Source organism: Varroa jacobsoni, unplaced genomic scaffold (assembly GCF_002532875.2).
Source record: "Varroa jacobsoni isolate VJ856 unplaced genomic scaffold, vjacob_1.0 scaffold_1255, whole genome shotgun sequence".
In the NCBI taxonomy this organism is placed as follows: Eukaryota; Metazoa; Arthropoda; class Arachnida; order Mesostigmata; family Varroidae; genus Varroa; species Varroa jacobsoni.
In genome coordinates this window covers 186,385-199,568 of record NW_019214157.1, presented here as the reverse complement: position 1 = coordinate 199,568, position 13,184 = coordinate 186,385, and positions in this window count along the sequence as shown.

Here is a 13,184-nt window from a genome sequence, read left to right as displayed (position 1 = left end):
TCATCAGAATTACCCACACAGTGGCTCTTCCGCAGCATACTCGTGATCTCACTCCGACGTCTATATTGGCCTCCGTTGGATATGTTGTCCTTTCTCCTCTCGACTTTTGCCCTGCTTAGCAGCAAGACTACCATTGCGGATCTTCCCTCTGTGCACTTGCCCATAGCGCCATTGGTGAGATCCATGTAAACGTGGGGCTTTTCCTCTTATTCGTCTGGTTCGTTCTTGGCCTTTGCCTTGTGAAACGCTGCAGTTGCCCGTTCCCCTACTGCCAAGCCATTCGTTGTGAGGGGGTATGCAGGGCGAAATCAACTCTCTGACTGCGAGGATTATTTCTTTACTCATCGCGGTATTCGGTGGTGTGGGTGGTGGTCTCAGAAGCTGCGGACTTCGTCGTAGGCTTTATACTAAGGCCTCGGGTCAAAAAAGGCGAAAAAGTGAAGTGTTGTGCATACCGCAGGCCCGCCGTACGAGTGCAGATACAGAGGGAGAGGGACCTGGCGAGATCGTTCACTTACGCTTCGAGGAAAGGCAAAGCGACTACCAACTATAATAGAGAGAACGGTGGCAGCCGCCACGGTTACTGTGATGCGCTCATGGAGTAGTTCGCCAACGGGGCAAAGTTAGGGAGACCGAACAGGGGAAATCCGGGGAATTGCCTCTGAAGAGGGGGTCAAAGTAAAGGCGGACGAAAATGCTATAGGACGCAATGGGACGCCGGTCGTGGCAGAAGGCAACACAAGCGGTACACCGAGATCAAGAGATCGTTGCTAGCCTACTCTGTGGCGTCCCTTTGACTTCTTTTTGTTGGTCGCGCTGTTCGGTGGCTTTACCGGGATGAGCAGCAGCACACTGACTCTGATGGTGTTGGGCTACCCGCTGTCAAGCTTTGGAACTGTCGACCCACTTCGACTCGGAGAAGAACGAGTTAGAAAGTGGGACGAAATGCCCTAGTGTAAGGAAGTCGAAGAGAAACACGCCGGTAGAAAGAGGGCATTGGAATTTGCTTGCTCGGTCTCCGTCGAGAGACCAGCCGACCCGGCTAAGAGGGATGGACTCAGGGTGATGTCCAGGGCGCGCGGTACGGAGGCAACCCTGGGCAGTAGTCGTTGGGCCACAAGTAGAGTTTGGGAAGCACAGGCAAAAAGGGAGCCAACTTTATTCTTGGAACGGGCACGGTAAAAAAGGACAAAAACTCTACCATGCCTTGTTCCTTAAGTCCTCGTATTCCCATTACTACTCAGCTGCTGCCAGACTCCCGACGTCAAAGGATAGAAGATGAGGTAAGGAATGAGTGCTGGCCCCGAGTGAAGAAGCCTTGAATAATAGAAAAAGAAGAAGCACACAGTATGTATCGCGAACATAGTGTGATCCCGCTGTCGACGTAAAGATGTGTTTCTGTACTGTTTCGGCCCTCAGGGCGAGCTCACATCATTCCATGTTAGCGCCCTTTCAATTTTTTAGTCCAGAGTGGAGAACGCAGCTCATACTAGCGCTCTACGGGAAGCAAATGGTCGAGTAATGAAAAAAACGTCGGCGGGTAAAAACCTTAACAAAAAATCTCCGAGATACCTAAAAAATTACTGCGATACCGCAATACGTGCGGTCGATGCTTGCGATAAACCGAAGCAACGGCTAAGAAGAGTGACGTGTATTTGGAATCTGTGTTACCCAGCTGCCGTAGATTGCATTTAATCTGCTCCATCGGCGCAAGCAAAGGAACTTCTCCAAAAAGAAATCATCATTCACTTAGTCCACAAACGTCTGTGGCGGCTTATTCTTTTGCCTTTTCTGCGACCACCTGTCCCACACAATGATCTCTGCTATCTGTTATAGTACGTTCTATATCTGAACACAGTGACACAGAGAGCGTCTGAAAGTATGAAGGTAGCCTTTGTTGATTCCTTTGAAATATGGTGCGACGTTGACTCCCTCAAGCGTTTCGCCAAGGTATGGTGACGACTTTGTGCTGGCTATAGTTTGAAAAGTGAGTTTTTAAATGAAACGTCTTTTTTGTAACCCAACATAGAGTATCCGCAGCGATGGGATTTCTGCGCATATTTACTTTATCAGTCTAATTTGGACAAAGCTGCCAGCCCAGTTGAACCTTAAAGGAGCGCTAATAGCGGGCGAGATGTCGATAGAGCTAGATCAAGCAAAATTGTTAGCTTGTTACAGCGTTTCTTGCAATGGTTACCAGTATCTATGTACGACAGAAACATTTGTGCCCATCGCTAACTACGGCAGCGACCCTTTAAAGGGTGCCCTCAAGCTAAACAGTAGAGATCTGCTTTGTTGCACCAATGACACGGTCAGGAAGAGTAAGGAGATCTGTTTTTATCCACTGTATTTTAGCTGCCACCTCCGCTCCTGTTTTTGAATATAGGAGCTACATTTGCCCAATGCGCGGTCCCGGTCGGGCGCAGAGCTTTCGACTGATTGAATGACAGGGACAAACGCACGAGCCAAGGATCACAACGGCCACGTAGGGTCTGGAAATGAGCGTCGATTCCCCCCATTTTCTCACCCCTTCCTCAAGTTATTCCCACATCTTCCCCTCCCGTTCATTCCCCCCTGGGGGAGTGTGTGGCGCGGAGAAGTGGTAGAGAACTAGCATGAAAAAAAAGACAGATAGAGACCGACCGACAACGGTGCTTGTACTCGACCGCATACCGCATCCTCATCGAGAGCCACCATCATCGCTGGCATGCCGCTCCTCTGGGATTCTACTTTATTTATTAGCATATTTTCGTTGTGTGCTGCCGCTACCGCTGTGGGGGTCACCATTGCTGGCGTGGCTAATGCTACTGATCGCCCGGGAGCATTACCCGAACGGCCGCCAATGCTTTTGCCCCAGCCAGCACCGCCGCTGCAAGATGAATAGGCTTCAAATTTGTGCCTGGGGAAACGAGAATCAAGTCGCAAAGGGAGAGCAGAATGGCGAACAGAGTAGGGAAAGTGAAAAACGGAAGTGACGCCATGACGAGAGTCTACAGCTGTGTTGTTGTTGTCGTCGGCACGGAAGCTACCTCTCATGTGGCAGCGTCGGGTCGCGATTTGCAAGTCGCTCTCCGTAGCGACTGCGGTCGGGGCCGCAGCGGCAACGCCAAAATACAAATGAAGAAGCGAGCTAACCGCGACTCGCGAACCAAGAGTCAAAAGTCAACCAGCGGTGGATCAAGCACTTGGCGGTGACGGCAAAAGCGATATTCTCCAGAGAGTGTCTAGGATAAGGAGTTGAAGAGGCAGCCACTAACGAAACGTCGGCCAGCAGCAGTTTGTGGTCGTAGTCCCTTGAAGTTCGTAGGCCTCATTCACCATTGCACGGGAACAGCCGCTAGCGTGGGACGACGGTCGGACAAACTCTAAATTGGACTTACCGTTTAAGCTTCACTCCAACAGCAGCGGGACCTTCACTTTCGAATCGTCTGCTACCATACATAGAGTTTAGGTCGCCAACGCCAGTAATAGTTCAAGTGTTCCAAGAGCCCCAACCACAAAGCTTTTTCCTACCTGCAGCAACCTGTACACGCGCAAATGACACAAACGTCTTCAATATAGTAATATAAACGAAAAGCATAATTGAGAATACAGGCAGTATCAGCAAGGGTTAGTGACCATAAGGGTCATGGAGACGTGACGCGAATCATCATCTGACAAATATGCACCATTCAGATACACTATACGTTCGATATAGGGCCGTAGCTTATTGAATCGACGCTTTATCTACAATGTATGGACGACGTCAGCACAAACGTCAATCGCGGTCAAATGAAGCAAGCACCAATGGCCATCGCAAACTTCGCATAACGGTTATAAGATAAAGGCCCTAAACAAGACGGAAAGGTAAAGCTATCGCTACGACTTTTGCCCCGTGCTTAACTGCGGTAGAAGTAATTTATTTCGATTCTCTAAATCGTTACTTGTCAAATCCTACAAACGAGAATAGATACACGCTATATCTAACATATGCATACATAAATCTAACAAATTGTTTGCATGTCTCCTAAATATAGAAAAGTTCTCAGCTGCGGATAAAATGTTTTACCGGAATTAAATTTTTGGGCTAATATCAGGTCAAAAGTCTTAAAGGCAAGGGTTCAAAACGGCCAAACGGATCATAAGATGCAGAAAAATGCACATAGTTTAGAAATTGCCATCTGAATTCAGCTGGACTTCGATTCAGTTGGCAATAAATATTCTCTGTTCCAAGGCAGGTACTGATTTTTGTGTAACAGTCCAGGTGCATAAAAAAGACCCTTTACTAAAAAATAAATTTATCAAATTTGTAGGCGTCTAAATCCAAACCCTATTAAAGGTCCTTTAATTTTCATCGATGAAAATCTTGCTCGGCCTTTTCAGAACTCACACGAAAACCAGTCAGTTTCAAGCAAAAACAAGTTCACGATCTTCATGGGGATTTGTGCGTCATACTGACGTTACACAATAGCTGACCTTCACTGAAGCTTCGAAAATGATGTACAATTTGTCGCCACGGCAAGTCGATTGTTGTACTTTAACAAAAACTGACTTTTTTTTTTTACATACAAAGTACAGCGGATTAACACATGCCATCGAATAAACATCCCGGCGATGTTTGCACCAATTCGAATGCCCGTTCAAAACAATATATACATTGGGTGGTCGAAAAGGTATCTGTGACCTTTAAGCCAAAATTGAAGCAAACGCTTTTTAGATCTTAAAACAGCATAATTAAATTAATTATGCAATATTTTGATATATAACACTTGGTCATTTTTCTGGTAACATCATAATCCCATCATTGTAGAACTTCTACGGTTTCTAGGCGGCAAGTTGTGACAAATGATTTTTGCGTTGCTCTACTGAAATTAAACTAACATCATTAAGGAAGCCTTGTAAAGATCGACACAAATGATCGTCCGCCATAGTGTAAATAATATATCTCCCTTTTATGGACGTCTTTAAAAACCAATATTTTGCACTGGCTTATTTCGCAATATTTGGGATGGCTATAAAGAGACGAAGACGATTATGGCAGCGTAGAGAGCTAACTGATGCAGAAAAAGTATTGAAGGACCAAATTTATGCTGCAGAGTCAATAGTGTTTCCGGCGTTCTGTGACCAACAACTTCTGACATAGCAACGTTTAGGCCCTGCCGTCTGATATACGCTTACTTGTGCACAGTATATATTAACCTATGTGAGAAGCTGAACAGTGCACTCTGACTAATCCGGGGCTCTCTGCTTGTTCGGGTAGTGCACACTGAAGTGAATAGAGTAGCGAATCCTTGCGGTGATAAGGACTCTGTTGCCTCTGTTACTAGAAGAACGTGGAGGGCCTACGCACGATATTGGTCGAGCGCTCCCATGAGCTATTCGTCATCCCTCCTTCCCTCTTTCTTTTAAACACACACATCTGTGTGTTTGCGTGTATGCATCTTGCAAGCGTCTACGTGTAGTCTGCTTTGCCATTTAGTCGCGTAGAGCATTAAAGTTCTCGTAGAGAACAGGCTGCCTCCTGTCCTATTCGTTCATCTCGCTGCGGCCAGTTCCTATAAGGGGATGTCGTTCGAAGACCCCGCAAAAGACTTCACAGGCAAAAGAAGCTAAGGACAGCTGGGGCTGTAACTGCAGCACCACCACCAAAATACGACGGTTTCGGTGGCCGTCATGTTCAGGAGCGGGCTGAGGTAGCGAAGTGTATCCTGCGCCAATTGGAAGGAGTAGGTCCTGGGACACGCGGCAACGCGGTAGTGATTTAGGGCGAAACACAAAATGGAGCAGTTGTCGTCCTGACAAGACAGGACAAGCCTAAGTGGCACTCTTTGGCCAAAGCTATTACCCCAGTCAGCTTTTGCTTAGCCTTTGTCTATCGTCCTGCTTTCCTTCCGCAGCAGCTTCTACGGTTCTAACTCCGTCTTTCTCCTTCTCGGGCTCCATGATCCCGGCTGCGTTGTATCGCCGTCGCGATGGCTGTTGGCGAAGTCAACAATCGCTAATGCCTGCTTGGTCGTGCGGTTTGCCGACATCGCTTGCCGCACTCGACCGTAAAGATACCAGTAGAGCTTCGAGAGTAACGAAAATGGTGCAGAAAAGACCATTCTGCCATAGAGCTTCCGGTGATAGCGGCAAGTATGCTGGTAGATCCTGGCAGATATAAGTGCATAAGGGGACGTCATTTGCGGACTCAGAGACACTGCAAACGCTAAGGGGCGAATACACAGAACAAGGGCAAGAGAGATTTGGCGTCAACCGATCCGTTTCACGGGCAGTTATACCTTGCAGAAAACTTTAAGAGAGTTCTTACTTAAGGTGAGTTAATTTGGACATGCGGCTATAACCTTCTAATAATAAAAAGTACTTTTAAAGGGCATCTGAGTAGTTGTTAAAATCATTTCATTGGCTTCCCAAATCATGCGCCGTAAGCTACCCTCAGGAGTGCAGATAATTAGTGAATCTCAACATAGACGTTCTCTGTAAGTTAGAGTTTCTTTGTGACCACGTGCTTTCTGATCACTGCGGCATAGGCGATTCGCCGTGCAGCCTGGTAAACCTAAGTTTGGGGCAAATGCTTGTTGTCGACAGGTCATCATTGCCAGCATCCACTACTAAAAGCTTGACGTTTAACAGTTGTTTTTATTCTCATTTTCCCAAATGCGAGGGCGTAGATAAATACAGCTCTATCACAGACATAATTGCGATTGAAGACTAGTTGCAAAAGGTCATCGCTAACAACTAAAAAACAACAAAACATTTCCAAATATTAGGACTGCAATGTTATAATGCATATTCGTACATAAATATATAATTTATACATCGTCTTCATACGTTCGCGCATTAGGGCACAGATTGTATTAAGCTAGTTGGATCTTGTGCCCTGTATAAAAATTTTCTCTCACTACAGTAACTAGCTGAAAAAAACCAAAGGCAATGTGCAATTCTGAAAGTGGCGGAATGTATGCAGAAGCAAATAAATTTGTGGGGGCCCCGGGGGGCGAGACGTGTCCTAGAAAAAAAATTAGGTATTGAGAAGGGTTGAAATTATCAGAAATTTCCGTTCGAATCTATATGTTACCGAGACAGAATTTTTGTGCTGAATTTAATATCTATGATATTACTATACTAAAGGAACCTCAAAGGTTCACTAATTTGTACGAGCAACGATCAGGTCTGATCAGGACCAAAGCTACTTCATGTCTTCCAGCTGTTGTAGCGTTTTTTACCTCTGAAACCTATTTTAAAATCACTGAGCGCGTACCTAAGCTGAAACTTTCTAAATAGAAATAAAAAGACAACGTCAAATTGTTCTCGTTACTCATTGTTGTGAATTTATTCGCGTTTGTTTTACGGTAATTATATAGTATAATTTATGTATAACATTTATCCCAGTTTAGGTTCCTTTTTCGCTTGTGACAGACATAGGCCCCTTCTTCATCTACTACTTCAGTCCCCTGTCGGTTACAGAGTATTATGCCAATCAAGCCTAATGCTTCGCCGCCGAACTGGTCGGTTTCACATGGGCGAATCGACATACAAAATTACTATAATGAGTGGATACTTATTAATTTCTTAAGTGCATTTTTTTAAACTCGCTATTTTCTTTACCATCTAGCTGCTCTACTTCGTAATGGTGCGTCTGACACAAACATCATCATACTAAGGCCCAACAAGGTCAGACCATAAGTGTTTCTCATTCTAGTCTTTTACGTCTGTCAGACCCTTCGTGCCTGTTGTACATCATTTTATCCACGTATAAGGTATGATAAAAACTGCTACTTTTTTTTTGGACATCACTGGGTCGAAAACTTGATTTTGTTTTGCAGCGACCAGTGAAGCAGCCGATACTGGCTAAATGACTCGCTATATAAACATATATAGTAAATAGTCAGGTCTGATGGTGCGAGGTATCTGGAAGGTCAAGGTGCTTGTCCTTTGTGTCCACTAATTGATTAGTTTTACTGCAGTGATCACCGGAATACATCGAACGGGGCTGAATTGGTAGCATCTTGTTTAGTTTGAGACAGAGACACAGCTACCTATCAATGTGTGTGCGTTACGGAGAGGGCTAATGATAGATAGCACAATTCGTTCCGAGTGAAAAGAAAGAAAGTAACGATTAGTGTATATAAAGCTAACGCCTGAGCAGTCAGAACACTGACATCGTCGATATTACATTGTTTTTTACGAATGTTTTAGTTAACTGGAAAAAAAACGAGGGATTCCAGTGATTGTCAAGACTAGCAGCTGTGCTTTTCTACCGTTATACTATACACTGAGTTTTGTACTATAGAACTACTATACTACTACAGAAGAAACCTACAGAACTGAAAATGTATTTGGGCTTTTAATAGTCACTAGCCTTGTTGGCCGTTAATCGGCTCTGAGGAAACTTTTCATTATATAAAGGGTTTTGTTATTAACGGGAATGAATATTGTAGAAAGATAGAGTAGGTTTCGAAGCACCTCAGATTACGTTAGACTATGGATCTGCCCTATATGCTTTGTGTATGTTAGAGATAAGTCATATAATAGAACAAATAACACTTCTAGGATAATAACACAGTTAGTAAAAACGTTGAAACTACGCAATAGGCAAAAATTTAGTGGTATTACACTACAACTATATTAGGCAAATCTACACAAGCTAAACGCTGTTATTGTAGCCTTTTGTATTAGGTTCCCTAGAGTTCTTTTGGGCTTTTCCCTATGCCCTAGAAGGTGTGTACATTGTTGAGTTTTACTTTGCTGGACAGTGTCCCTTAGCTGTTGTGCATGATGTTGCAACGCCTGCCAGGCTCAGGTAGACAGGCCCATTTCTCCTACCGCGAAGAAACCAAGATTGTATTGCTGTCACCACACGCAATCGGTCGACGAATGGTTGGCTTTTACTTGGTTCCTTAGTCGCCTGAGACATTGACGGGTTGTAGGATTCGTTTATTCGCGGATTTTTTTGCCGTCCCGTCACTAACGACGACGACGCTGTGATGTCTTTTCTCTTTCATTTATACAGCAGCTGCAGCAGTGTAAGTTAGTATGTACGCCACAGCAGAAACAAGTCTAATACGGCAAAACACTATGCAGAGCACTACCAGCAAGCTCACAGACGTTTACCTGTGCTCGCTAGCATTCAACCACCGTCGTAGGGGAACACAACAGCAGGCAGATGACAAATACATATTACCGCTGACAAACATGCAGCCTACTCGAATAGATGCTGAATCTGGCTCCACACACCTGACCCCTAGGTGCTACCGGCGGAGGGACGTTCGCCGGTCTGCTTCAGCGATGCCCCGCCTTCATCTTGGCCCGGTTCCAGCGAGTACTTCAACCCAGCTAGTGAGGCGTGTATCGGTCCCACAGTCCCTCTGTATTTGCCGTTCGTGTAAAAGTTGTGCCTGTAGTTGTGTGTAAGTGCGTACCATTGTGGGTCAGTATGCTGTTAGCGTTGCGGCTTTTACCGTACACTGTTTTTCGTCCCTGCCATTCTTTTGAACTGCCCCGTTGCTGAACTAAGTTGGATCAGCTGGCTGATAGAAACCAAACGTTCCGCTGGGACTGCACGGCTGGTCGCTGGCGGCCGGTGATGGTGGTAGCAGCTCAACGAGTACTGGACTTCGAGACTGACTTATTAACAAACGTCTCCGTAGCGGTCGCCCCGAACGACTTCCGTTTTAGCTGACGTCGAATCGTTCGAAAGATTCACGATTCGTGCGGACGACAATTGTGACCCAAGAGAAAAGAGATGGCGGCAGCGGCAGCAGTAGATGCGCCTACTGCACAGTGACTGAGGCAGCTACATGCTATTGTCCAATACTGCCATCAATATTCGTATGCTTGTCGGTCCGACAAAGATTCATCGGTAAGATCACTCGTTCGCATGCATTACATTCAAATTCAAGGTAAGCACGGACATTGCGTCGTCGTCGTCGTCGTCGTCGTCGTCGTCGTCGTCGTCGTCGTCGTCGTCGTCGTCACAACAACAACGGCGACAATAACAGTACTCGTCCGAAGCCCACCGAAGGCAGTGTTTCTGTCATCATATTAGAAGAACAGCATGTACACAAGTGCACCGCATAGGGTCAACTATAGTTCTATTGCTAGTTGTAGCGGTGAAGGTCGTTGTGGATGATAAGCCTATCCAGATTAAGTCGCAGCGTCCCGATTCTGTTCAACCGGGCGCGCCTTCAATGGCGAAACGCTGCGATGTACGATGGTGTTATTTCACATGTCGTCATTGTTGACGCGGAAGGCGATCATTCGATCTGAATTACCGTAGACGGCTACTGCGACTGCCATTGCTGAAAGGCGCTTTTGGTCGGCACATCACAAAGGCAGTGGTGCTTCTTTTGCTGATGTTGTAGCGCCCCATTAATAACAGCAAAAACAAGGACAGGACAACGTCTCATTCATGATAGGCCCAGTACGATTTCATTGTAGTGACGCTACCAGAATAAACTGGTTCCATCAGTGTACATACTAAGGCCAACAGTTTACATGGTATTACTGTCGTTCAGATGGCATATATATATATATTTCAGCTGGTTACGGCGCATAGGTGTAATTTGCATATTATACCTCGGAGAAAGTGCTGAGCTTCTTAATGTAATGAGGCCTTGTCATGCTTGCAATGTTTAGGCCGAATGTGAAGCTAAACACTACTCTCTAACTGTTTATAATTTATATTGACCAACATTTCGCCTAGATATACTAGAAGTCCAGTACATATAGTCACTTTATATAACGAGTGTAGAACTAATAATAAGATACTATGGGAAATAAAAACGTATTAAAATGTTTTTTATAGTTTTTTTTTTTATTCGCATAACGATAAAGTATTGTGCTGCAGGCTCAAAAAGGGGGTTCCCGCTTTTTGACTGCAATCAGTCATTGATGAGGGTCAATATGCATATATATAGACATTCTAAACTTTACCTTTTTGCACGCGTCTGCGCATAAAGCTGTCCACCTGTATCTAAAACAGTATCCAAAATCTTACTTTTTTTCTTTATTTGACCCTTCTGTATGATCCTGTTTCTACTTTCCAATTCGGCCACCTGACGGCTGAACACGATCCACTTTACTTCATTTGATAAGCGTAGCTATGAAATACATGAACACACGTAGTCTACAATTGTCTGGTACTTACGAATATGTTCAGCCTAACTCATTCTATCTACGAGGATCATATCTCCTCACTATAGAGAGCCCTATCCGACTCGACACAATATCCGGCTCCTACCGCATGTCGTTACACGTTGCTCTCTGTCGTTGTCGTTCGCTGAAGTCCATCGACTACGTCGCTTCTCGTCCATCGTAATCGGTACGCATTACTTATGTAGAGCAAAGATTGCTAGAACTGAAGGTGCTACTAAAATCAGAGCAGCTTCGTCATATACATATAGGCCAGCATTTGGACAAGACACGAAAAAAGGACGAAGAGAGTTTGCCGCCGCCATCATCGGATCATCGCACGAGGTCGCACAATTGGTTTGCCTGGTGGCACGGCAGACTTGGTTCCCCGGTCAGCAGCGTCAAACAGCAATGGCTAGGGCGACGACCGCCGTGACCAATCATTATTACCTCATCTGTGATTTTGTTGGCCACTACAATCTAGTAGAGCCATTACCTACCAGAACTGCTACGACGACTATTACGGTGGCCGCTGCTATTACTACTAGAGGGACAACATGTGGATGGAGATAATTCATTGTAGCATCGGCCAGCGCGAAGACAAAGAAGAAGAAATCGTAAAGAGAGGATTCGTTGAGGAAACCGCGTCGCTACTTTCAGGTAGTTTTTCGGCTCAAGGTAGCCTGGGTGCCCTGTCGGCTAATGCGCGCCGATTCAGCGCTGGCTTTGCCGCTGCCACGAAAGTTATCGCCAGGACACGTTGGCTTTCGTAGACGTCTTTCGCTGGCTGCCGGAGTCGACGTCAACAGATGGATGACAGGAAGGCTAATGGACCGCACGGATGGTCCCATAAGAAGCCCATTGCAACTGTTGTGATTGGTACAAATAGTACGCTGATCGAATATTGTATCACTGCAGTAATGCGGCACATGGCAAATGCTATATTGATAGGCCATCTGTTGCTTGATCTTGTAGTTCACAAGAAATACGCCAGCGGATATGCGATCTGCCACACGAAAAATCAATGATGGATCCGGAGAGGCCAGCGATAAGGCGATGTCGTTATATTGTTCCATTGTACACTTTCAGACTATGAACGCCAGAGAAAGAGATAGCCGTCGTTCTATAGGGTCATGCTGTCAATCTGGCTATAAGTGAAATCCTAGGGGCACATACTGACGTACGGTCAACGCTGCTCTATATATAAAGATAATGAGACGGGCTGAAACAATATTGTATTCGCGACTTACGCGCAAATCATATTACAGTATAATTAGAGGTACACGGAAAATGTTTGATTACAAAACCGTTTGGCCAGACTTCAGAAAGCGATAGATAATCTCGTTTCTTTGCTGTCACAAAAAGGCTCGAACTTGAATACGCGCCGGTATTTCGAACTGAAGGGGTATAGTTGTCAATTTCATAACGTGCTCCTTCGAACGTGTCGCTCGATTAACAAAATGGTCAGTATCTGTTGGCTTAATATAATCGTTTTGAGCTTCACATCAATGACAAAGCTACTTTGCTTGCAGTGCGGCCTGCTTGAATGAATCGGGGTTTACTGGAAGCGACGATTCGCCGTTTAACCTAATCTGTCGATTCTCGACAATTGACTTGTTGTTTCAGCGACATGAAGCAAACAACGGAAACGCTGTCTTCTGTTGAATGGCTAATGAAGATAGTTACTTCATACTACAGACTGAAGGAACTGAAAAAGCTGATCGAATGGAAGCGCATACAACGGACAGACGGACCCGAAACACCTGTTTGTATTGTTGTGGCCATCTTTATAGACATGCCGCAAACAGAAAAAAAAAAAGGATGGACGTTCGAGCGGCGATCGAGTCGAAAAATAGAATATATTCCACTTGAATGGCCATACATGTGAATACTACCCATTGTTTCCACTGAGCATAATCATCAGATGATGCGTAGGACGTCATGAGCGGAAATACTGTATCATGTAAAACATATTTCCTACGTTGGAGATACATTCATTTCATCCTCACGTTATGGTCTAACGTTTCAGTATCGCCTTAGCACGTAGCAAGATCGCATCGGTTCAACAAACT